Source organism: Schistocerca piceifrons, chromosome 10, assembly GCF_021461385.2.
Source record: "Schistocerca piceifrons isolate TAMUIC-IGC-003096 chromosome 10, iqSchPice1.1, whole genome shotgun sequence".
Taxonomy (NCBI): domain Eukaryota; kingdom Metazoa; phylum Arthropoda; class Insecta; order Orthoptera; family Acrididae; genus Schistocerca; species Schistocerca piceifrons.
In genome coordinates, this window is record NC_060147.1 from 53,785,709 (window position 1) to 53,811,694 (window position 25,986).

Genomic DNA, 25,986 nt, shown 5'->3' on the forward strand with positions numbered 1-25,986 from the left:
GCGCTGCAGTCTGGAACCGCAAGACCGCTACGGTCGCAGGTTCGAATCCTGCCTCGGGCATGGATGTTTGTGATGTCCTTAGGTTAGTTAGGTTTAAGTAGTTCTAAGTTCTAGGGGACTAATGACCTCAGCAGTTGAGTCCCATAGTGCTCAGAGCCACAATATCACTACACTTTGCGCTTTCTTCCCCTTACTGTGCCTTGCGATTAATATCTTACTAGTTCATTTGCTCGATTTACTGACGAGAGTGCCGGCCGGAGTGGCCGTGCGGTTCTAGGCGCTACAGTCTGGAACCGCGTGACCGCTGCGGTCGCAGGTTCGAATCCTGCCTCCGGCATGGATGTGTGTGATTTCCTTAGGTTAGTTAGGTTTAACTAGTTGTAAGTTCTAGGGGGCTGATGACCATAGCAGTTAAGTCCCATATTGCTCAGAGCCATTTTTTTATTTTTTTGAACTGACGAGAGCGCACAACGTACAGCGCTACTATAAATGACTCATCCGATTTCAAAGCTGTATAATTTCCAAAGTATTGCATGTTCAAAATGACTGATACATGAATAAAACTGCAAACACACCGAATTTGCATTGTGCCCACTAGCTGGCGTTACGTGGGTAGCATCTTTACAAAATGGCTATAAGGCAAGAAAAGGGTTTTAGTGTGTTGGAATATTCGAGATGTTTATCTGTTACAACAGTACATCGTTCATTCAGAAGACATTATGGCAAAGAAGCACCACGTAAACAGAGCATTGTGCTTTGATATCGAAATTTAATGAAACTGACAGAAAAGTGCCAGATGCATTCGTGGAGAGGACGAGCGAATGTTTCGTATGCAACCCAAAAAACCGAAAGGTCCGGCCAAGCCACCAACTTGGAAATGGCGCAGCAAATTGGATGGAGAGCAGCCGTTATAGATACGACGTGTTGAGTCCGGTGCTCCATCCCGTCCCAGAGATCGCTGTGACCTTATCTTCCAACAAGGTAATGCAAGACTGCGTGTTACCCGTGCTAGCCTGACCTATCTCGACACAGAGGCTTTCCGAATTCTGCCCTGGGCTGTAGGATCTCCAGATTTCTCAGCCACTGAAAACAACAGGTCATGGGTTGTCGAGATACTGGCACGCCACCACTCTGCCTACTAAATTGTGCGACCCAATATAACTATAAATTGATTCATCTATTCTCCCTACATGCTGAATATGCACAGTATTTAAATTTTTCTAATCTGCTCTTCTTCCAGTTGTTGCAGTTTTATTGGTTAGCAGTGTCAAACGGCGCTGTATTGACAAATCTTTGTTTATGTTTTTTTCAGTCAAAAAAGAAAATTACTTCTACCAGATTAGCAAACTGTTCCAAGTTGTTTCTACTGAGAGTGTTTGTGCAAAATCAACGTAGCGGAAAACGCGTTTCTAATGCGACAGACGGTGAGTGCGAATTTATTTACATAAATTCGAAACAGTTTCATTATTCCGCGGGACCAAAAATAAATACTGGAACCCGATTTTTGGGGGAAGAACAGGGGCAGCGGAAAGCGCCATCGATATTCCGAGAGCAGAGGCTGAAAGTTTTACGCGCGCGTAATGGGAAAGCCGATACAGCGCGTGCTGCCATCTGTTGTTCGGCGCGGCGAGTTAACGACGGACAGATGGCGCAACCTCTGCCTTATGCATCTGAATGAGAATGTAAAAGTAGAACTCAAAAAAGAAAATACGTCGTGCGCGGGGGGTTACTCTGTGGGAGGTAACGCGAAAAGAATAGCGGGGAAGAAGGAACACCGGCCGAATATTCTGTGGCGGATAATCTGCAAGTTCAGTGAGGGTGCAAGCAGAGGCTGTGCTCGTACGTTCTTTCTGCTGCTTCACGTGGCGGCGGTTACGGATAATGATGGAAAATGACAAATCTCATACTTGACGTTTCAGATTTTTGGAATCGTTATTCTGTGGATGGATATCTCGTCAGCCAAATGTACTCAACTGGTCATTAAAACTGCAACACAAGGAAGGACAGGAAAGAAATTTTACTTATTGTTCTTATACAACACAGTAGGAAGAAAACATGATCAAATTTGTTACAGGGTGGGAATATTTGCAGAAAAATCTGCCACCTATGTCAGCAAGCATGGTTCTATCCTCGGTGGGCACTGAGTTCAACTGAATTTTGGTATCATGCTACAATGATTCAATTTATACCAGAGTTCATCACTTTTAGTGGCTGGTGCATCGTTGCAAAAAATGGTTCAAATGGCTCTGAGCACTATGGGACTTAACATCTGTGGTCATCAGTCCCCTAGAACTTAGAACTACTTAAACCTAACCTAACCTAAGGACATGACACACATCCATGCCTGAGGCAGGATTCGAACCTGCGACCGGAGCGGTCACGCGGTTCCAGACTGAAGCGCCGAGACCGCACGGTCACACCGGCCGGCGCATCGTTGCATGACAGGGTCTTGGCAACCCGATGTGCTGGTCGTGGCAATAGTCGAGCACCCTCTACGTGCCAGCGAAGGTCAACAGATGACAAATTGGATCCAGTGAAGTGGTTGGTCATGGTTGCGGTTCAGACAGCCGAGGGCAACATCAAACTGTTGGCAGTCGGTTGGCCTTTACTCTCCTAGTGTGGAAGACGCGTCAAATGTACGTAGTTTCACTAGCAATTTGCCGTGTCTGTTGAACCAGAGTATATGTATTGTATTCATAAATACTGGAGTTTCGTGTGGAATATGGAGTCAGCATCACAGTTCATGGTGCATTATCGTGAACGGTAATGTTCACGGGACCCTATCACGGCATTTCCATAACTCTCGTAAGCAACAGTCTTCCTGGTGCGTTACGAATTCCCACCTCTTCCCATGTGAGTGTATGTCCAGCATTATCTAACACGATCGTTTTGGTGGTCCATGTGTTATGGTGTGGAGAGGCATACTCATGACAGGGTGTAACGACCTGCAGATCTGTGGACACACTTACCAGTCAATGTTATTGTGACATTATATTACTCCTCTTTGTACATCTTACAGGGAATTCGGTACGACGACGGTTCAATCCCGCGTCCGGCCATCCTGATTTAGCATGATTTCCCTAAATCACTCCAGGCAAATGCAGGAATGGTTCCTTTGAAACGGCACGGCCGACTCCCTTCCCCATCCTTCCCTAACCCGATTAGACCGGTGACCTCGCTGTCTGGCTTCCTCCCCCAAACAACCAACCATCCAACCATCCATCTGTCTTACATGACTTAATTTGTGTGGATTACAATGCGCGACCGCACTGAACAGCGCATGTGGAGGATATTCAGCGAATGGACTGACCTGACCGTTACCCGACTTAAATCCCATCAAGCACGTGTGAGGTGCGTTGGGGAGATGTATTGCAGCTCGTCCATACGCACTATCGACCATCCAGCTGTGTCAACTCTGCTGGTGGAGGAATGGAACGCCCTACAACAATGACTCACTACCAACCTTGTGACCAGTATCACGCTGCAGAGCACTGGCGTCTGTGCTGATCACACACCCTATTACGAACCATGTCCTCTCTTTTGCAAAGTATATGGGCCTATCATGAATTAAGGTGACCTCAGTGTAGTTACTGTCTTTGAATAAAACATTTTTTTTCTCATTCCGTATTTATTCAGTTGCCTTCTGTACTATACTGCAGCAATTCTTCCTACGTTTCATCGAGCTATATCATTTGCCAGTAACACATCCTCCCAAAGTCAAGTTCATCTTAAGTTTTGGGCAGCATTGTACAGTAGATCTAAAACTGCATGGCTGGACTGGTATTTGAACCCTAGTCTTCTCGAACAGTAATCCAGACCCTTGAATCACTACATCATGGCCCCGACTGCTAACAGAAGTTGAGTATTGGTTAGAAAGCCTTCTAAATTTTCTCTCACTATCTTTCCTCTGTATTTCTCACACCTTCGTCTGCTTCGCATGGTCGCGGCGTATGTAAACAGACTGTTGCTGTGCGAAGAGGGTGGGGGTGGCGGGGGGAGGACAGGCAAACGAACCGAGGGAGATCTACAGGGAACTGAATATACGGGGCGTCGCTACTGTATACACAGCGCCCCTTGTATAAGCCGTTCGTGGGTCGATAATGCTATCGGCAACGTTTCCACGCAGATTTTTTGGTGAATAGCTCTTTTCTACAGGACTTCCCGGACGAGCGGGTAAAACAGAAAGTGAGTCAGGACGAGAACAGCAGAGTGGAGAGGGAGGGAGGGAGGGAGAGAGAGAGAGAGAGAGAGAGAGAGAGAGAGAGAGAGAGAGAGTTATCACCAGCCGTCCCTCCTCCTAAATGCGGTATTTCTGCTCTAAAAGCATTCTGTCAATTTACGTTGGCACTACAGAGCGTATACAAGTTATGTTGCATCTTCAGCTCCGGATTTCCAGTGCTTCCCATCTTTATCTCAATACCTCTGTTTCAAGTCCGGCGGCAGAGAAGGGGAGAGAATGGAAGGGAAGTGCGGGCGAGCACAGAGGATTAGCTATTAGGTCTTTCATAATTTAATTATTTACATTCGCATACTCTTATGACGTCCTCATTAAATACTGGCCGTAGAGCTGGTACACCGTTGTAGAATTTGATTTATCCTACAACCCAGTGTTATTTTATGGAATCTAATTCGAGCCGTGCTAAAAAAATGTAATATTGGAATAAAAACGCGGCGGAAGCAAGTTGGTCCGAAGTCGTTCTTTACTAATCATAATCGTTTCAGAAATCTGTGTACCTACCTTGTCATTATTCGTTATTGATTACCTTATTAATTCTCCTATTACTACCAGTGTCGATACTGAAAAAAGGCATATAAAAAAAGCAGCATTCATGTGAGAATCGAACACGGGTCCACTGACTCCCAGACAGATGCCTTAGTCGGGGTGGACTTTCGCTGATCAGCGCATATCCTATAGGTACATGACTTACTATCATAATGGTTTCTTTCCTCGATTTTCAGGAAAATTTGCGTTTCCTGGCCCATATATGATGACGAAAAATGCTCAGTTTTCAACTGTCTATCGATCCTGTGAATTTTGAGTCGGTTACTCCTCACGAACATTAAGGGTGTTTTTCTCAAAAACGTTGGGGTGTTGAGCCAAAATACCTTAGCCTTTCATTTTAGGTTATACAAAACGACCTGCCGAATCGGTTGGCTTCGTCTGAACCACTACCCGTGTAAGGTTAAACTGAAAACAGCTTGACCATATCTATCTAGCTAACCTACATACATCTCGATTTATGTCCGCGGAGGTACAGGCGTTGTACAGTTCTTGCTTTTTATAACTTTGTTTCATTGTAGACTGATGTAACAATCACTGAATGCTCTCTACTGACCACGGAACCTCTTAACGAAGCCCGAAAGAGATGTCACAACACAAACAGCAACAAACGAAATGTTCAGCACATGTTTCATTATTGCGACATCTCCTGCTTCTACTTTATATGAATGATGTTCCATCTCCCTATGATAAAGAAGAAATAATGCTCTTTTTCCGATGATGTAATCGTACTGACCATGTTCGTTGATGATGCAACGTTATAAGTTACATCATTAGAGGTGCAAAGGCAGGACGTAGAACGAATTGAATGATCGAGAAAAAAATACTGTAAGTGTTCGATATGTCTCAAATTTCGGACCCCTTCTGCTCTCGCTTTATGTACCCTGATCAGTCAGAACGTTATGACCACCTACATAATAGCCAGTATGTCCATATGTCCACTTTGGCTCGGCAGCATCGCGCTTCATGGCATGAAAGCAATGCGACCTTGGTAGATCGCTGTAGGGAGTTGGCACACCTTCGCACTCGTCACGTAATTCCCGTAAATTCCAGGGAGTCTGGTGATGAGCTCTGGCGCCTCGTTCAGTCACGTCCCTCATGTGTTGATCGGGTTCAGAGCAGACGAGTTGGGGGCCAGCATATCAACTGGACCTCGCTACTGTGTTCCTCGAACCATTCCATCACACTCCTGGCCTTAAGACATGGCGCATTATCTTCTTGAAAAATACCACTGCCATCGGGACACATGATGGTTATTGTGGTGTCACCGCCAGACACCACACTTGCTAGGTGGTAGCCTTTAAATCGACCGCGGTCCGGTAGTATACGTCGGACCCGCGTGTCGCCACTATCAGTGATTGCAGACCGAGCGCCGCCACACGGCAGGTCTAGAGAGACTTCCTAGCACTCGCCCCAGTTGTACAGCCGACTTTGCTAGCGATGGTTCACTGACAAATTACGCTCTCATTTGCCGAGACGATAGTTAGCATAGCCTTCAGCTACGTCATTTGTTACGACCTAGCAAGGCACCATTATCATTTGCTATTTATCTTGTGATGCATGTACCGTCAGACCGATGTTCACCAATTGTGGATTAAAGTTAAGTATTCCAGCAGCTACGTACTTTTCTTGCTGGTATAACTCCTTTAACTGTTTCAGACCTCACGCCAGCCTGCGTGAGCTTAAACGCGTGCCTTTCGGCTACCCGTCCCTATGGATTGGCTGTCTTGCCAGTCCACAACAGTTATGAAGGGATGTACGTGGTATGCAACCAGTGTACGATACTCTTTGGCCGTCGTCATGCGTTTCACGAGCTCCACTGTACCCATGAATGCCGACGTGAATGTTGTCAAGAGCATAATGGAGCCGTCGCCAGCTTGTCTCTGTCCCGCCGTACAGGTGTCAAAGACTCGAACTCGGGACCTTTGCCTTTCGCGGGCAAGCGCTCTACCAACTTAGCTTCTCAAGCACAACTCACGCCCCGTCCTCACAATTTTACTTCCGCCAGTATCTCGTCTCCTTCCAAACTTCACAGTAGTTCTCCTGCGAAACTTGAAGGACTAGCACTACCGGAAGAAAGGATATTGCGGAGATATGGCTTAGCCACAGCCTGGGGGATGTTTACAGAATGAAATTTTCACTCTGCAGCGGAGTGTGCGCTGATTTTGAAACTTCCTGGCAGGTTAAAGCTGTCTGCCGGACTGAGACTCAAACTCGGGACCTTCTATGAAGATTGGAAGGTAGGAGACTAGGTACTGGCGGAAGTAAAATTGTGAGGACGGGGCGTGAGTCGTGCTTGGGTAGCTCAGTTGGTAGAGCACTTGTCCGCGAAAGGCAGAGGTCCCGAGTTCGAGTCTCGATCCGACACGCAGTTTTAATCTGCCAGGTAGTTTCAAAATCAGCGCACACTGCGCTGCAGAGTGAAGATTTCATTCAGGTGTCAAGGAGCTGTTTTCCTGGAAGACGACGTACTCGCTCCGTTTCTTTGGCTTGATGAAGGAGGTAAGGTAAGGGGTTCATCACACCATGTAATTCTCTGCCACCGCGCTAGTGCGCAGTGCCGCTAGTCACGTGTCCATCTCAGTCGTAGTTGTGGATGTCGTGGTGTTAACTTTGGCACATGGATCGGTCTTCGGCTGCGGAGGCCCGTCGTTAGGAGTGTTCGGAGCACTGTGTGTTCAGACACACTTGTACTCTGTCCAGCATTTAAGTCTGATGTTAGTTCCAACCCCACTACGTCTGGACGTGGTTTCATCTAGGTTTGGCCACGTGTTGAAGACAACACAGCGCTTCTCGAACACCCGACAAGTCGTGTCCAAATGCTTGTGCCGAGCCTCTGGACCATCACAATCCGCCCTCGGTCAAACTCGGACAGATCGCGCGCCTTCTCCATTCTACATACGGACAGCACGTTTACTGATACTACATGTGTTGTGACTTGGCAAGACAGCCAAGCCACTAGGAGGTGAAGCCGAAAGGCACGCGTTTAAGCTCGCGCAGGCTGGCGTGAGGTCTGGAACAGTTAAAGGATTTGAGTCTAGCAAATAAAGTACGTAGCTGTTGGAATACTTAAGTTTAATCCATAATTGGTGAACATCGGTCTGACGGTACATGCATCACAAGATAAATAGCAAATGATAATGGAGCCTTGCTAGGTCGTAGCAAATGACGTAGCTGAAGGCTATGCTAACTATCGTCTCGGGAAATGAGAGCGTAATTTGTCAGTGAACCATCGCTAGCAAAGTCGGCTGTACAACTGGGGCGAGTGCTAGGAAGTCTCTCTAGACCTGCCGTGTGGCGGCGCTCGGTCTGCAATCACTGACAGTGGCGACACGCGGGTCCGACATATACCAACGGACCGCGGCCGATTTAAAGGCTACCACCTAGCAAGTGTGGCGTCTGGCGGTGACACCACAACATGCACTGTGCGTATGTGTGAGACTAGCATTCATTCCTCGCCATGTGACGCTGCTGTCGCTTGGACGGATCTATGTAAAGAGAATGTCGGTGGTCATAATGTTCTGGTTGATCAGTGGGTTGGGTTGTTTTCAGGGAGGAGACCAGACTGCGAGGTCATCGATTAGAGAAGGACGGCGAAGGACGTTGGCAGTGCCCTTTGAAAGGCCCATCCTGGCATTTGCGTGGAGCGATTTAGGGAAATCACGGGAAACCTAAATCAGGGTGACCGGGCGTGGGATTGAACCGTTGTCCTCGGAATGTGAGTCCAGTGTGCTAACCACTGCGCCACCTCCCTCGGTATTGATCAGTGTAAATACCATTGTGTCTTACACTATCAAATAGAAACGATGATATCTTGATGATGATCCGAGCATCATAATCAAGTTTCAGAGTTGCAACATCACGAGGAACAAATTGCGACATATTCAGAAAAATGTTTACTTGGGTTTCACGAGGTTCAATATTGGGAGCTCTCCTGCTCTTCATCCCGTCTTACACTGCTGGAAAAGAAGTGGAGCTCTTTTCCTAATAACGCATCATAATCAGTGTGAATAAATGTGTAACATCAGGAGACACAATAAATGAAATATTCAAGGAGATTACTCCAGGTGTTTCAAAGGGTTCGATATTGAAATTCCTACTTGTTATTGTATGTATAATCGACCGCCCGTTTTGCCCTGATTTAGAGATACTGAAGTTTGCTGATAAGTCCTAATATAGATACAACAAGACAAGGGAACAATATTTTAATAATCAGAAAATTTATTGATTTTTTCTTAGTTAATGCTATATCACTTAAGTTGTGTGAAATCTTATGGGACTTAACTGCTAAGGTCATCAGTCCCTAAGCTTACACACTACTTAACCTAAATTATCCTAAGGACACGCCGGCCGCGGTGGTCTCGCGGTTCTAGGCGCGCAGTCCGGAACCGTGCGACTGCTACGGTCGCAGGTTCGAATCCTGCCTCGGGCATGGATGTGTGTGATGTCCTTAGGTTAGTTAGGTTTAAGTAGTTCTAAGTTCTAGGGGACTGATGACCACAGCTGTTAAGTCCCATAGTGCTCAGAGCCATTTGAACCAGCCATCCTAAGGACAAACACACACACCCATGCCCGAGGGAGGACTCGAACCTCCGCCGGGACCAGCCGCACAGTCCATGACTGCAGCGCCCTAGACCGCGCGGCTCACTTAAGTTACAAGTGATATGGGTCATTCATTGGTGTACAAAGTGAGCTGCATAATAATTGAAAACAATTAGTCCACCAAGGGGAGAAATTCCAAGATGTGAGACCCATCTTGCCGGATGAGGTTACCAGAACGGAGATGAGAGAAGTGACTGCAAACTGCCAAAAACTGTCAGTCTGTTACATATTTAAGATGACCTGTAATCTACAGAATCTTGTAATACGCGGTGGCAAAGCTGCCTTCCTGGATCAAAAAGTTTGGCTTTTGTGATTACATTTGATCGACCCTATCATATTTTTAAACGTATATCTGGCAACAGAAAATCGATAAATAGTCGTATGAGACTATAGTCGAAGAGGGCACAGACCTTATATGCAAATACGAGGCGTGTTCAAAAAATAACGAAAGTTTTCTTCGAAAGAATTTTATTTACTCCGCTAAATTAATGTTCTCCTTATAAATGGTCCTCATTAGGTAATACAAATGCATGCCAGAGATTTTTGAAAGCCCCAAAACACTTCTAGAACTCAATCTTGGGATTAGTTGCCTTAACGATGCGCTTTTAATCTCTTCTATTCTTGTAAAATCGACGGCTCTTCAAATTATTCTTCACTTTTTGTAGCAAAAAGTCACACGGGGCCATGTCTTGCGAGTAGCGAGACTAAGGTCATCATTATGATATTGTTTTGGGACAAAACAATAAGCTACGACGTGTCAGCAGGTGCATTATTATGGTGCAAAACCAATTAATTGTTTCGCCAAAAATCCAGATGTTTATTTCAGATTCCTCCACGCAGAGGGTGTAAAACTTGTAAGTGGTTGTCCGTACCGATCTTTCGACTTTATGGCGATAACTCATGGTGCGCTATGCCCTTAAAATCGAAGAACACAGTGAGTTTACCTTCACACTTGACCGCACTTGCCAAGTTTCTGTCGCTCTTGGCGACCAAGAGCGCCACTGGGACGAGTGCGTGCCTCTGCTCATATCCATAAAGCCATTTTTCGTCGCTTGTTATGACGCGTTCCGGTATCTCTGTATGTTTGATGACTTAGGGACAAAGTCAGACAGCAAAGTGATGTGTAGTCATCGTTCACAGACTGACTTTGAATCTGATTGTAAGTCGCCATTTATGTCCGCTAGGGAATCTGCAATCGCCGGCGCACGTACGTATAACAATTAGTGGCAGAGTCAGGGTGGTGCCGTGGCGCGTGCGAGCAGCCTTAGCATGCATGCTGATCATGTACGGTGCACGGACTGCGCCGGCGGCCGGCTGCTATTCTAGCCACGAACTGCGTGGCACACGCACGGCCGTGTTTTCTGTGGCACGCCTCCGCGTGATTTCAGACACACCTCGCTTGTTGTGTCGCACGAATAGTGGTGCAGATTTTAATATGTACTGCTGACCATTAAAACTGCAACAAAAGGAAGGTGACAAGCGATAAACGTCAAACTGGAATGAAGCGTACCTGGATGCTTGACATACGTGGATCAACGTTTCAGCGCAACCACAAGAAATTGAAACGACGAACGCCACCTATATTTTCTGGAGAAGCAAAGATAAACTCAGCGTTTTTTTTTTTTTTTTTTTTTTTTTTTTTTTTTTTTTTTTTTTTTTTTTTTGCGGAATAATTTAATTTATTACGCCACGAACGCTTGGATATATAAGAAATAATCACGTTATCGGTTTCGGCAAGTAGTTTCTATCTTCGGATGTGGTTAATCCACTAAAAAGGTTCGTTCATAAAGAGGTATAGTTAGGCACATTGAACATAATGCAAAAATTAAAGGAATAAAAACTTTTAAAAAGGAATACGAAAACTGAAAGCATTTGCAGCTGTTAACGAGTCTGTTGTAGTGCACATTTGCATGGTCTATATTACTAAACGAATAACTTGGTAAAAGTCACCCAGCGTCAGTTGAATACTTCATATAATTATAGACCGAATTTAAAAAGTTAAAATGCTGTCATAATGTACTCATTAAGAACTGTAATCATGCGTTAAATATTTTACCTCAGTCATGTGTTATAGTTCGAGAATGTTTGGGTCCCTATATGTCTTGAGCATGCGAAACTCAGGCTGCGCAAGTACCGAGCCTATATATCTGCAAAATGACATCTTTGCAGGGCACATAGTACGACGACATAAAGAGTGAGATTGGTGAAAAACCGTTTTTCCTTAAAATGGAGCGCAAATTACCCAGACTACACTTATCCAGCGTCTTCTAACGATAGGACTTAACGACTTCCAATATATTTCAAACATTATTGGAAGCTTTTCAAACATTTTCTCTATTACTTGCTTAAGAGCTCCGGAAGGTGAAAAACTTGAAAAATATGAAATTTTTGCTTTTTGTGTGTTAAAATTTCACTTTATTTCCGTCACATCTACCTTACTTCTAAGTATTTAAAAATAAATAAATAAATAGGGCCTGCGCTGCTGTTTTGGGCATTTCCGGACCCGTTTGACAGGTTTTTGTTTGTCTCAGAAAGATTTTTGCAACTTTTAAACTTACTTCTATTTTCTTCGTCGATAGGGATAGAGCTTTTGCGTTATGTGGATTCAGAGGTTGACAGCTCTGGCAGAAAATAAGACAGTTGCACATCGAGGTTTATTGTTGAGTAATTTTCGAGCGCGGTCTTGAATGTCTTGTTCTGAAGTGTATTGAGTAAGTAGACAGAGTTGGTGCATTCGTGTCTGAATACCATTTCTTGAGCCAAAATCCCGCAAGTGAGTAATAGAACATTTAAAAAAAACGGAAAGACAGAGGGAAGAAGCATGTTTGGAAGAACGTTTCTGCACATGTAGAGGTTAGGTCTGAAGCAGGTAGGGAGGCTTCTTCCACTCAATGCAGTGCATCCGAGAGAAAACTGAGTACTAGTGAAGCAATAAAATGTCTCAGGAAACAGATCAAAACAATGTAAACGAAATATTTGATATTAATGTACTATCAGATATTTTGAGAAACTGTATCAGGTGTAAGAAATGTAACCAAGAAGCTCTTGAGCAAAACAGAGGGCATCAGTCACTCAATGGTGTGGTAACAGCCAGCAGTGGAGACACTGCAAAGATGACTGATGATGTAATTTCATCAAAATATTGCAGATGCCTTGACAGAATTAAAAATAAACATTCTGAAAGGTGTCAAGCAAATTATAATGGAAGCAGTGTTAGTATGCAAGTTGAAGGCGTGAAGAAAATTTTTGAAAAGTCTGTCTCATGTCAGTTTTCTATATGATGGTTACGGAAAAAGTTTCAAAACGACTGAAGAATTGAAACCTTTTGGTAATGACATTCAAGTAAAAATTGTATTGAACAAATTCATAAGAAAAAGGGGTCAACACTGAGGCAGCTCAAAACAAAATTGGGAATAAAGCAACTTGCTGATGGAACAGGCTGACAGACGATGTCATAGACATATTGCAGAGATATTATGGGCTTTGTATAAGGCAGAATACCAAATGTGTAAGTGATATGAGAAAGGCAATTTGAGTATTTTTTCATAGGATGTCGACAGATACAAAACCTGGGCACAGTTTATGTCCATCTGGTTCTTCGTCGTGGTGTAAGTACAATAACTTGGAAAATACAAGAGAAATCTGTAACCACAAACACATTTTATCTGCAGCAATTATGGAAGAAATTAAGCCGATTATCAAATGGAACATTATTGGAGAAATCTCTACATGCAAAAACACAACATTGCAATGAAAGTGTGAATAATGTAATTTGGAGTCGCTTTCCCGAAAGGGTTTTTGTTTAAATTAGCAATCTACATTTTGGAGTCTAGGCTGCAGTAGCTGTTTATTATAGAGGAAATGTGATGAAGTGTGAAGTTCTGAAGAGACTAGGAATAAAACCAGGATGCTTCACAATTCAGTCTACGGTTGTGATAGACTCTGAAAGAATAAGAAATCCTGAAAAGGGGCAAAATGTTTGTGAGAGCAAACTTCAACAGAAAAAAGTGTAAAAAGAAAACTGTTAGATGAGATTGAATACCTTGACAATCCATCCTATGCAGGTGGCATGTTCTAAACAGGTAACACATTTTAAAACTTCGTTTCTCAAATTTACATTTTTTAAAACTATAAGTACCATTTTCATTGAAACTTTAATACACACGTGGCTCAAACTTTCACAGCTTGTTGTAATATGTGTTTACCATTTTAAAATGTTTCTGCTAAATATCATGTTACAGAAAAAATGGCATGAGATTTCTATGTGATTTGTTTTGTTAAAATATTAGTATTCAGATAAAAAAATTAATTTTTCATATTACAGTCCATTGCTCTCCGAACGTTTTTAAATACTGAATAAAATGTTTTTAACAACCTGTAAAAATTATATCATAATATCTTAAGTAGTTTTCAAGAAAAAGTAGTTAAAACTTGTAGTTTTAGCAAGGAAAACATGCAGCCCTCCATATCCCCCTAACGTCAAGCATCCAACATATTAACTCATATGTAATCAGACGTTATCGGATATTTTATACATGGGAGTTAGATTCTTTAAAGAATCGGAGGCGGGAAATTTAAAAGCAAGATTGGCAGCAACTACGAAAAATTTCAAGGAAACATAACGCTGCAAGATGGTGAAAGAAGATCGAAGAAAACTGGAAGAAGTCTATGGGCAGAAGACCCGAATGGTGAACATTTTGATCAAATGAAGAGTAATGAAATGGCAGACAGGAAGTCTTGATACTTTTCAAGGGCCATAATCATGAAAAACGCACACAATTTTCAGTCGTGGCTACACTTCATTATTTCATATTTTGATAAATTATCTGTGGTGTCACCGCCAGACACCACACTTGCTAGGTGGTAGCCTTTAAATCGGCCGCGGTCCATTAGTATTAGTCGGACCCGCGTGTCGCCACTGTCAGTGATTGCAGACCGAGCGCCGCCACACGGCAGGTATAAAGAGACGTCCTAGCACTCGCCCCAGTTGTACAGCCGACTTGGCTAGGAAAGGTTCACTGACAAATACGCTCTCATTTGCCGAGACGATAGTTAGCATAGCCTTCAGCTACGTCATTTGCTACGACCTAGCAAGGCGCCATTACCTGTTTATATTGAGATTGTTATTAATGTATCAACAAGAGCGATGTTCTCCAATTATGGATTAAAGTTAAGTATTACATCAATTACGTACTTTATTTGCTGCTATAAATTCCCTTAACTGTTCCAGACCTCACACCAGTCTGCGTGAGCTTAATGCGTGCCTTTCGGCATCCTCGCATAGTGACTTGGCTGTCTTGCCAAGTCACAACATTATCCATTTCGGGTAATTGTCATCATCGGATCAAATACTTTAAAACATTAATACAGCATATATCATCAGACTGTACATACTCGTGTGATTTGTGCGTGCAGCATTTCATACTATTACGTATTATCTGACATACATTTCGTGGATGTTTTAAAGTATCCGATACGATTATGACAGCCGAAACGGGTAATCAATCACAACCAGAACTAGCAGTGTGCGTCCAATACCGAAAATTTTATGTTTGGTGAAGAGTAATGGATAAATTGGAGGTTCAGTCAGGAACAGTTATTCACGTAGTCCATAGAAGGCCAAAGTCGGAAAATAGCAGGATTAATAATAATAATAATAATAATAACAATAATAATAATAATAATAATAATAATAATACAGGATATATTATGTGAATTTTATTTCTACAGTACTATCCGTCCTGAATTGTTGGTTGAAAATGTAATTAACGGAGTAGAAAGAGTTATTCCAATACCTGATCGTGACAGCTGGAACCAGCTCCACCAAGGCTGCGCTTTAGAGAAACATAGCTATGCGACAGGCTTCGTTGATCGTAATAGAACAAAGCAGAGTCGACGGCGAGGAAAGTGAAAGAGGGAGAAATGCAAAAGTTGGGGTGGGGGACTGAGAAGTGGTGGCGGGGGGGGGGGGGGGGGGGGTGAGGGTAAACACTCCTCAAAGACAGAAGCGCGAGGGTTTACCGAGAGGACTCAGCGACAAAAAAAGAGAAGGGGAGGGGCCTCTTGTTACTGGATCATGAATAAAATATACAAAAATTTCGTCAAACTCCCCGAGGATTAATATTGGTGCTTTTTAGCGAACTGTTCTGTTCGCCCACTGAATGGGACCACCCTCGTCCCCGCCATTTATAGAAAGCTATTAGCTTTTCGCAAATTAAAATCTGATTAAGTGCACGACGGTCCAGTAGAGGTGGGGCGAGGCAGAATAAAAAAATGCTCTATTTCAGATGAATGCGTACAAGAAAAGCAGCAGTAAGGGAGGCAGAGAGAGAGAGAGAGAGAGAGAGAGAGAGAGAGAGAAATGCTTTCTGAGGACAAGAATTTAATTAATTTTTCCTTTCCATTCCAGCATTTCTAAGAGTTCCTTCTCCCAGAATGCATTCTTCCGCCTCGCGTGCTAAGCTCCGCAGTCGGTCGACATGGACGGACCGATGCGGTTTGTATTGGTATCGTGCTGTAAACCTAGCCAAACATCGTACCTGATTCGACAACGGTCATATGTATATAGTTACAGCGATCGCACAATAGCTTGAAACACATCTTTTCGTGAGAGAAAAAAGAAATGAAAGATGGAATAAAAGACTTCATGCTACAGGAGACGAAACACGCCGAGAATCGCAGTACATCTTGAGCATATTGCACTGTAAACGTAGCTAGAGATATAATTAAGGAGTGCCTAAAATCAGTATTAAGGAATAACCAGAATTGCTGCATTGTAAAACAGAGCTATCGCTTGAATATGGATGTATAATATGGACACTAAAGCACATCTTTATATAATACTGATTCTTACGACCGTGATCACCTTTCGAGATGTGATGCACCCTAAGAACTACAGCACAAGCACGGTGGTATCCTCTCGACGAATAATGGTCTCCTGTGTGGAGCAGAAGCAGCCATGTCAACAAAAAGATATCCAAGTAAATGACGCGATGAGGATAGTGACAAGGATCTTAAATCCCACCAATACCATTGCTGTCAGTACTCGCTTATACTGCCCCCCCCCCCCCCCCGTAACCTCCGACGGCAGCAAGCGGTAATACAAGAATTGACGAAAGTCAAGAGATCCAAGGACTTACCGCTGAATAACCTATCACGCATCCGGGTAATTCCCAGCGGCTTGGACTACTTCCTCTCGGCCCTCCCACCGGGAGGAGGTTGTTTTAACTCGGCTGCATTATTGGGCACTGCCTTTTTGACCACAGTCATTTTCTAAGTGGTGCTACCCTACCACAATGTACACATTGAGCCCAAGTTTTAGCTGTCCGCCACTTCGTCATGGATGCCCATTTTTTAACCGCTTACGTTCCCGCTTTGGTTTGCCTTCAGAGTTATCGGCCGCTTTGGCAAATGACGCGCGGGCTGTTGACCGCGTTTTACCTTTTATGCGCCAAAGCAATACGGCGTAGGCCATTTAATTTTTAGTTTTGGACCTTCGGTTCTGTATGGTGTCTCTTTTAGCCCTTTTTCCACGTGCCTGTTTTTAGTTGTCTTCTATTATGTCAATTGAAATTGACGTACAGGCGTTTTTTAACTCTGTGTTCTGTAGTTTTGACTTGGCAGCGTATGACCCCAGTTGTTTTTGCGCCATAAAGCATAACAAAACAAAATAAAGCATCTGACACAAATCTAGAGTACCGATCTGGGTAAACAGGGGAAAACTCGCTCTAGAAAGCTATAATCTAAGAGCTGAATGGATAAACCAGTGGACGTCCACTGGCATAAGAAGTCAGGTAAAACGGATCGGACCCTGAATTCCCGGGGGCGAACCAACCAAGCAGAATTTGGAGCCCCCTCAACCGTCTCAGAACTAGCCACACCGACGAGAACAGCGCATCGGCATTACCGATGATGACATATGCGACTGAGAAACACCGGAACAAATGCTGGATCAACCTTTGCACGACTGCCCTAAAAAAAAAAAAAAAAAAAAAAAAAATCATGGAAACGTGGAAAGACTTTGTAGATAAAACAGGTGCGGCAATCAACTGGATGGAGTCTTTGGACATTCAGCTATGATGGGAAATGGATATCTCAAATTTTTCAACTACTACAGGCTCTCCAGCTTTCATTATCAACTATGCATAGAGGTCCTGCTGTCGCTACCCATAGGTTTTATGCAACCTGCAACGCCGTCAGATACGTTGTGCAAGATTTTCATATTCTCTCACTCGCTACGTGCAGACCATTAGTCCTACAGAAAAAATGAATACAAGTTTTTTTGTAGAAAATTTAATGTAGATAAATTTTGTACTGGGATACGTTTTCACTATAGGCCATAGCTTCCGAATTACTGAAGAAAGACGCACAAAAGTAACCATCAAAATCATTTTTATTGAGTAATTCAAAAACCAGCAAAAACATATCCAAGTACAAAATATGACTACATGAAATTTCCTACGAAAAACTTCATTTTCTCTGTAGTACTAACAGTTTACGTGTACCTAGCTAGAGAATATGAAAATCTCACGTGTGGTTTTGAAGGCGTTTCACATTGAACAAATCTGTCAATAGCGTCACTTCAATCACCGTGTATGGACATATATCTACTTGCACTGATTCATATTATTTTACCTTACCTTGTATCAACTTCAATGTATGTGCTTATAAAATACTATTCGGTAAGCCATACGCTAAATAAATAGCAACTAAAACACGTTGAATGATATCTTATGACACCTTTGCCACTATGACTACCTTGAGGATAGATCACCATTAGCTTTTATAAAAATTGGGTTGTCAGTCTTCTGATGCGACTGATGCGGCCAACCAAGAATTCCTCTCCATTGCTAAACTCTTCATGTCGGAGTAGCACTTGCACCGAACGTCCTCTCTTACTTGTTGAATTTATTCCAATCCCTGTCTCCCCCCACAGTTTTTAGCCTCTCTATTTCACTCAGGTGCCATGGATGTTATTCCTTGATAGATACACATCTCCTATCTTCATCTCCCTTCTTCATGTCAGTGTCTTTAACATGTTCTTCTTCTCGGCGATTCTGTTGACAGTCTCATCATTTACCACCTTGTTTGTCCGCCTAATATACAAAATTTTTCTGTAACACCATATCTCAAATTCTTCAGTTACCTTCTTCACAAGTTTTTGCACAGTCCGTTTCATGTCCATGCAGTGTTATTCTCAGAAATTTCTTGCTTCACTGCTTTGCTTCGCAGATGTGCAAAGCAAAGTTTCAACTCTCTTTTCATCGTTGTCCTCGAAATTTAACACTGGAAACTGCCATCCATATTCGCAATGCTACGTTTTGTACGTAACTGACAAGAATCTGACACTTGAATGCTCCACTGAGCCTATGAAGCGACTGTGTGTGTTGGTCTGAATAGCGATGTCAGTATGGCACTAATTGCTCCCTTTTGATGGTGGTTGTTGATAGTTGCAAGCAGTAACACGTGAACGTAGAAAAATTTGTTTTTCTATAACCTTTTCAGAGGATACTGTTGGTTTCAGCACCCATTTCTTCTAATAAATAAACTGAATCAATTTTTATTACGTATGTGCTATAGTGCGCAGTAATGCTCCTACCCGCACTCGAAAGATAACAAATTAGTCTGTCCTTAACAGTACTTCCTTCTAGTTTCTGGTGTTAGTTCGAATGTTGTAATTTTCATATTTCGAAAATGGACTACGTAAAGTGATTACCTCTACATCACACTCTGCAAGCCAACCTAGTGATGCATGGCAGAGGGTACTTCTGGCACCACGAGCTTATCCATCCCCCTCGTGTGCCACTCGCGAATGGCGCGGGGGAAGAGCGACTGTCGATAATCCTCTATATTGGCTCTAATTTCAAGAATTTTCTCGTCGTGGTCATTACGCGGGGTGTGTGTGAGAGGAAGTAATATTTTGTTCGACTCTTCCCGGAACGTATTCGCTCCAAATTCCAACAGTAAATTTCCGTGATGCCCAACGCCTCTCTTGTAACGTCTGCCACCGGAGTTTGTCGAGCATCTCTGTAACGCTCTCGCGCCGACTAAGCGATCTCGTGACCAAACGATCCGTTCTTGGTAGGAACAATACTCAGAAATCGGTCGAACAAGCGCCACTTCTTTTAGTTGAGTTAAATTTTCTTAAGAATCTTCCCATGAATCTATCATACATCTTCATTTCCTACTGTTTCTTTTATGTAGTCATTCCACTTAAGGTGACTATGGACAGTTGGCTTCAAATGGCCCTGAGCACTATGTGACTTAACTTCTGAGGCCATCAGTCGCCTAGAACTTAGAACTAATTAAACCTAACTAACCTAAGGACATCACACACATCAATGCCCGAGGCAGGATTCGAACCTGCGACCGTAGCGGCCGCTCGGTTCCAGACTGTAGCACCTAGAACCGCACGGCCACTCCGGCCGGCTATGGACAGTTAATCCCAGATATTTTACTGTGGATACTGTGCTCGTCAGTAGTGTAGTTGTGCAGAGCGGGTTTCTCTTGCTACATTTATGCAATGTGTTACATTTATTTACTGTCAGAGCCTGCACCAGTCATTCTGGGCATTCTGCAGATTCATACTGTCTTCTGGTGTCGCTACTTTTGACAACCGCAGCATATGCGAACAGTCTTAAAGGGCATCTGACGCTTTCTACGCGAATAGTAAGTGGGTACATTGAGTGCACTTTGCATGTTTTTAATGCACAACTTTTTTACAGATTAATTACATTAATTATACAAGGGTCACTCCAAAAGAAATGCACACTATTTTAAAAAAAAAATCTATCTTTTGTTCTACTTGTTTGAAAGTTTTACAGTGTGTAGATACATCTTTTAGGAAAAATATTTTCATTTCTCCACATAATTTCCATCCCTCTCAACTGCCTCACGCCATCTTGGAACCAGCGCGTGTATACCCGCACGATAAATTTCTGGACCAACCTGTTGGAGCCTCTGTTTGGCAATGTATTTTATTACATTTATGAAGGTTTTCGGTATGAAAACTTTCATAAGAAAAAACATGGAAGATTTTTTATTTTATAAGAAACTTTGTACCAAAAATCTTTATTAATATCATATAATTAATTAAATTATGTGAAGTGCACCCATAATACCCACTTACTGCTATATATAAAAATTCAAGCCAAATTTGAACATACTTGAATGAAATATAATTTTAGCTGAAAATAGGCATTTTGCTCACACTAGAATTATTTTGGTGTGCCAAATTCAATGGAGGATGGACAGGCTTTGAGCAATTATTAATTAAAACGAATTTAATATTTTACATTTTATTCAGTGTTGGATAGTCATCTCATACTAGATTGCTCAGAAAAAATCAGAGCTAAAATTTCAGATCATAGAATTCATTACTGTTATTTTTAAGTTTCTTCTTTCCTTTATATCTGAGTTTCATATGCCCTCTTTCAAAACTTGAAAATCCCATCTAATAATTAATTTCAAATATTTGTCTGGAAAAATAATTTTAAATTCGTTATTTAGTCCAAGCATATTTTAACTCCACGTCTAGTATTCAAACCGTACAAAAAATTTACTTGTATCTCACTAATCTTTAGAAGCAAAGTAGTATTCTTATTGTTGTTGACCTCCTGCAGTAAGGGTTCCATTTGTACAGAATAAAATTTATTAATAAAATTTAAAATCCATATGGTTCTCTATCATAATTTTCTACAACTATTGTTTTATCATATTGTAATTAGAATTCATTCTTAACTGTCTTGTTTATTTAAGTTTCATTATTAATATTCTTGTTATTTGGTTTTCTTTCACTTTATCCTTATCATAGATTCTCCATTCAGCTTTTGAATAGTCTCATAGTTTAAAGCGAATCCCTTTATTTTTATCATTATTCCTGAAAAAAATAACTGTTAGGTCCAGCTGAAGCCCAATCTGTCATCCAGTTGTACCTTAATTCACCTGTCCATTAACCCAGCATAAAACCTGTTTCCACAGCATTTTCATCTTTCTAAGCATACACTATACTGTCTATCAAAATATATAAAATCTTTTCCTCACTTACCTAACATTTCCTATAAAGTAAGCATTGCATTTGATGCAGTGAATGCTGCTATAAAATATTTGTAGCTGTGTTATTTTGCACACAATATTTTTTTTTTGACAGTGCCATTTGAGAAATATTTTCCCATGTTTCAGTTTCATGGTATCATCACAGTAATATTTGCTATCAGGAACTGGTTCTACACAATTTGCATTTTTCTGTGTATTGAATGTTTCAGGAAATCAAAAGGTTTCCCTTGTATAAAATTACTGCTACCTATAATTTTAGGCCTAATTATTTTAACATAGTACTTCAGAATTAATTTTGAATCATAATCTTTAGGATAAAAAGCAATAAATGTACAATAATCATGTTTATTAGATATCATCCACCTACAGTACTCATCATTTTAAAATTATAAACAGTATGACAAAATTATGAGCTATTATTAGATTTCAAATATTATTCCTGTTTCTTGTTGAGGTTTATAATCAAACAATATATAATTTTCAATATAGGTACAAGGAATTTACTTTGTGAATTCTTTTTCACAATATTTAAACTCTTCCTGAAAAAATTTTTTTTGCATATGAAGCACTGGAAAACATTATAATCTATTAATTCTCCATTAACATAACCATTATTTTTACCATATTGTTGACAACCTTTTCCTACATGTTCTTCAGTGAAGTTTCTTTCATATGTATGTATTTTGTATTGTATGTAACATTTATGATATTTAATTTCTGCTACTAGATTCTGGTTTTTACATTTTTCAAAGCCACACGTATGTTCATTAGATCTGAAACATATCCTTTCACATTCTTCACATTTATAAGCTCTTTCATAAACTTTTTGGTGATAGCTTAAGTGTTCTTAATTGTAACAATATATATTTTTCACAATATATCTTATTTTCAACAATATTTTTTTCTTCTGTACCATTGATACTGCACATGTTTTTCTCTCTTGCTTGTGTTTATGTTCTTGCTGTTATATGTTTTGTTACATATATCACAGACACATGATGATCCTAAAAATGATGAACTGTTAATTACATCAAAATACGGGCAATTTTTATACATATTTATTTTTATTGCTTTATCAGGATGATGATAAATATCTGAATTGAAATTTTCGGCAGATACAGTTTTTTTTGAATATATAATTTTTGCTGAGTGTTTCTAATTTTTTAATTTTATGTTGAAATTTTCTTATATCTACAAATAATTTTTCTTTATTTGATATAGTACTCCAGTCTGATTTATCTTGAAAATCCCTTTGAAAGTTTTATTTTTGATATGATATTGCATTCAAATCTAATTTGTCTTGAAATTCTCTCATAAAATCTTCAGATAAATTTTGTGTCTGTGATAAAGTACATCAATTAATTTTAAGTTCTGTAATAAAATCTCCAGATAAAGCTTCGCATAGTGATAATTTAAATTCCCAATCCAATTTACCTTGACATTCTCTCATAAAATCTCTAGCTAATGCAAAATGTCCTGATATATATTTCTATTATGTTATTATACAGATTATCCCTTTTAATGTAACCAATAATTTTGTTTCTATATTTTTCAGTTGTTGACTGTAATTTTTTTAATTAATCGAAACACAAATTTTCAAAATTATAATTATTCAGTGTAGTAAATTTTTCCTTTCTTAGAACAGAATATCCTTAAATTCCTAGTTCTTTCTCTTTATCTTTTAGTTGCTTTATATTAGAAGCATTCTCCACACTGTATGCATTTTCTGTTGTAAATAAGATCAATAAATTACTTTGTAAGTTTAGCATAACCTCTTATTGCTAACTGTTTTTCTGTAAGTTTCAATTCACTTATTTTTAGGCTGTTCATTTATAAGAAACCTTTTTTGTTAGAAACATATAAAACTAAAATTTGGAAAAAATGCATTCATTATTCATGATAAATAGACATAAATTTTACTGAAGTCATATTTGGGTATGTAGTGGCATACAAATTTTACTTCTGTTTTTAAAGTATTCATGGACAATATGTACTACTGCTCCTCTCAGATTATATACGTACTTTACATTCTCATCAGTTAATTGATCTATGAATCCAGATAAATTATCAGGATAACATACAGATAGAACACTTCAAAGTGTTAATTTTCTCATTCGTATTTTATGATACCTTTATATATAGAAACTTTAATAAAACAGTTTATAAAGTAACATTATCCTTACTCACCCAACTACTTTGTTAATTATCAAATCCCAATTATTTAATATATAGCTGATTGACTTTCTTTCTTAAAACTTTCTCAGCGAGATATACATCTGGATGTTTTGTTTACTCCAGTTCATACTCGTAGAACTTTCCTTTTATTTTTCTCCATCCTATGCCTTTAATTTGTATGCAGTTGGTTCAGAATGAGTAACATCATCAATTTCAAAATTTCTGATGACAAATTAGTTGTATAACTTTTATCAAAACCTCCTTTAAATTTGTTGATTCTAACTTTATCACCAACTTTCTGTTTAGGTTTTGCATTACATACAATGACAGCTAGCTAATAATTTCTGTTATTAACTTCTATTGGCTTCATTTTTAATGTTGAATGTTTTATATTACTGTATTCAGTCACGAATTTTTCAAGTAGTTCAGCATCAGCTGAAGCAGACTTCAGACAGTGTCCAGTCAATTCAAAATTCCCTTGAAGAGTGAAGTTTTTCACCATATTTTCTTAAGTTTTCTATTTAATCTTTCTACAACAGTTGGTTTTAACATGCAGCAGTCTCATAGACCAACACAATTTTATTATTGCTTCCCTTTGTTGAAATATTCGAACTACAACCTTTGCACTCTCCCTACCTGTCATTTTGAGTGTGGAGGCCACGCAGTGAAGGGCTTATGTTTCTACCATTGTTAGTTTTCTCATTGTGTGGAGTGGTCTGTGAGACTGTGGTGTAGCAGTTACGTAATTTTCTCAGGTAATTTGTTTTCTATATACTTGAATCATATGTTATTTCTTTAGCTTCAAACATCGTGTAATGTGGAAACGCAGCTCCAAATACATTCATTATAGAGATGTTGGCAGAAAGACAATCTACATTGAGCATTCTAAAGGGAAATGACCCTAATTTTGAGGTTCGTCTTCAGGCTTGGCTTGCTGAATGTCTAGACAATAATAGTGACATGGAAGAATCTTGCAAAATTGAAAGCAGTGAAGCTCAGATTCGGAGGAAGAGTTAGATAACTTTTCAAACATCAAATATAGGCCCACTGATGGTAATGATAATGGCAGTGATGACGAAAATACTGACAGTTATAGTAGGAATGTTGACTCCTGTACATATTTTTATGAAAAAAAGTGCTTCAACTGGAGGAAGGAATAGCCTCCATTGACTGTAAGGACAGTGCATCATAACATAATCGTTAAAGTCCCTGGACTTCAGTCACTGACTAGATATGTGGGGAAAATCCAGAAATAAAATCCATCTGGGAACTTCTGTTTTCTGAAATTATTCTATCAGAGGTAATCACATGGACAAATGTAACTATCATAAGTGAGAATAAATTATGAGAACTATGAATGATTGATTTATCTTCATGACCTTTATATGACCAAACCAAAATCATTAATGGTCTTCTTGTGTATGCAACTGATTTTCAAATCGGGAACCGAGTCCCTAGTCTGTCTCCTTGCAACTGATAGGACAAGACATGACTTTTCCCATGCACCATGACAAAATTTAGGATGATGTTGCTTTTGGCTGTTCTTAGGTTTGATAACCCAAAAGATAGGGAGGAAAGAAAGAAGGAAGATTTTGATGCATCATTTCAAAGATTTTTAAACTGTTTATTGAAAACAGCCAACTCCTTGGAGGCTACAGTGACTGAATTAGACATTGGTACCATTCAGTGGACGTTGAAACTTTATTGTGTACATGCCAAAGAAACCAGCAAGATACAGCATAAAAGTAATATGTGTGGCTGAGGTAAGAACTCACTATCTTTGTAAGGCATACATTTACTATGGAAGAGGGACTGACAGTTTGACTTTGTCAAATGAAGATAAAAGGGCGAGAATAACAACTCAAGCTGTAATGAGACTGTTGAAACCAATAGAAGAAACTCATAGAAATCTGATGGCAGATAACTGGTTTGGATCCATACAATAGACATGATTCAACAACTTCTTAAGATGGGACTGACATTTGTCGGCACTGACATATTCCTAAGAAGGGGAAAGCTGTAATCCTGGTCTCCAGTATGTATCACTGTGGGAGCCTCTATCCAGAAAATGGTAAATCAGAAATTATCACTTTCTGTAACATAACAATAGGCGGTGTGGATTCTGTGGATCAAAAATATGCAGCTTATACTGCAAGCCAAAGGACAAGAAGATGGCCCATAGCAATTTTTTTGGACCTATTACATATTGCCTGCAGAATAAATGCTTATCGCCTATACTAATCTTTCAAGAAGACTCCAGACATAACACTTCTTGATTTCATGAAATCGTTAGCAAAGGGACTAACAAGTCCCTTCTACACACTGACTGCAGATAACAAGTCTTCCAAGGGATCGTATTGTTTCAAGCATTTAAA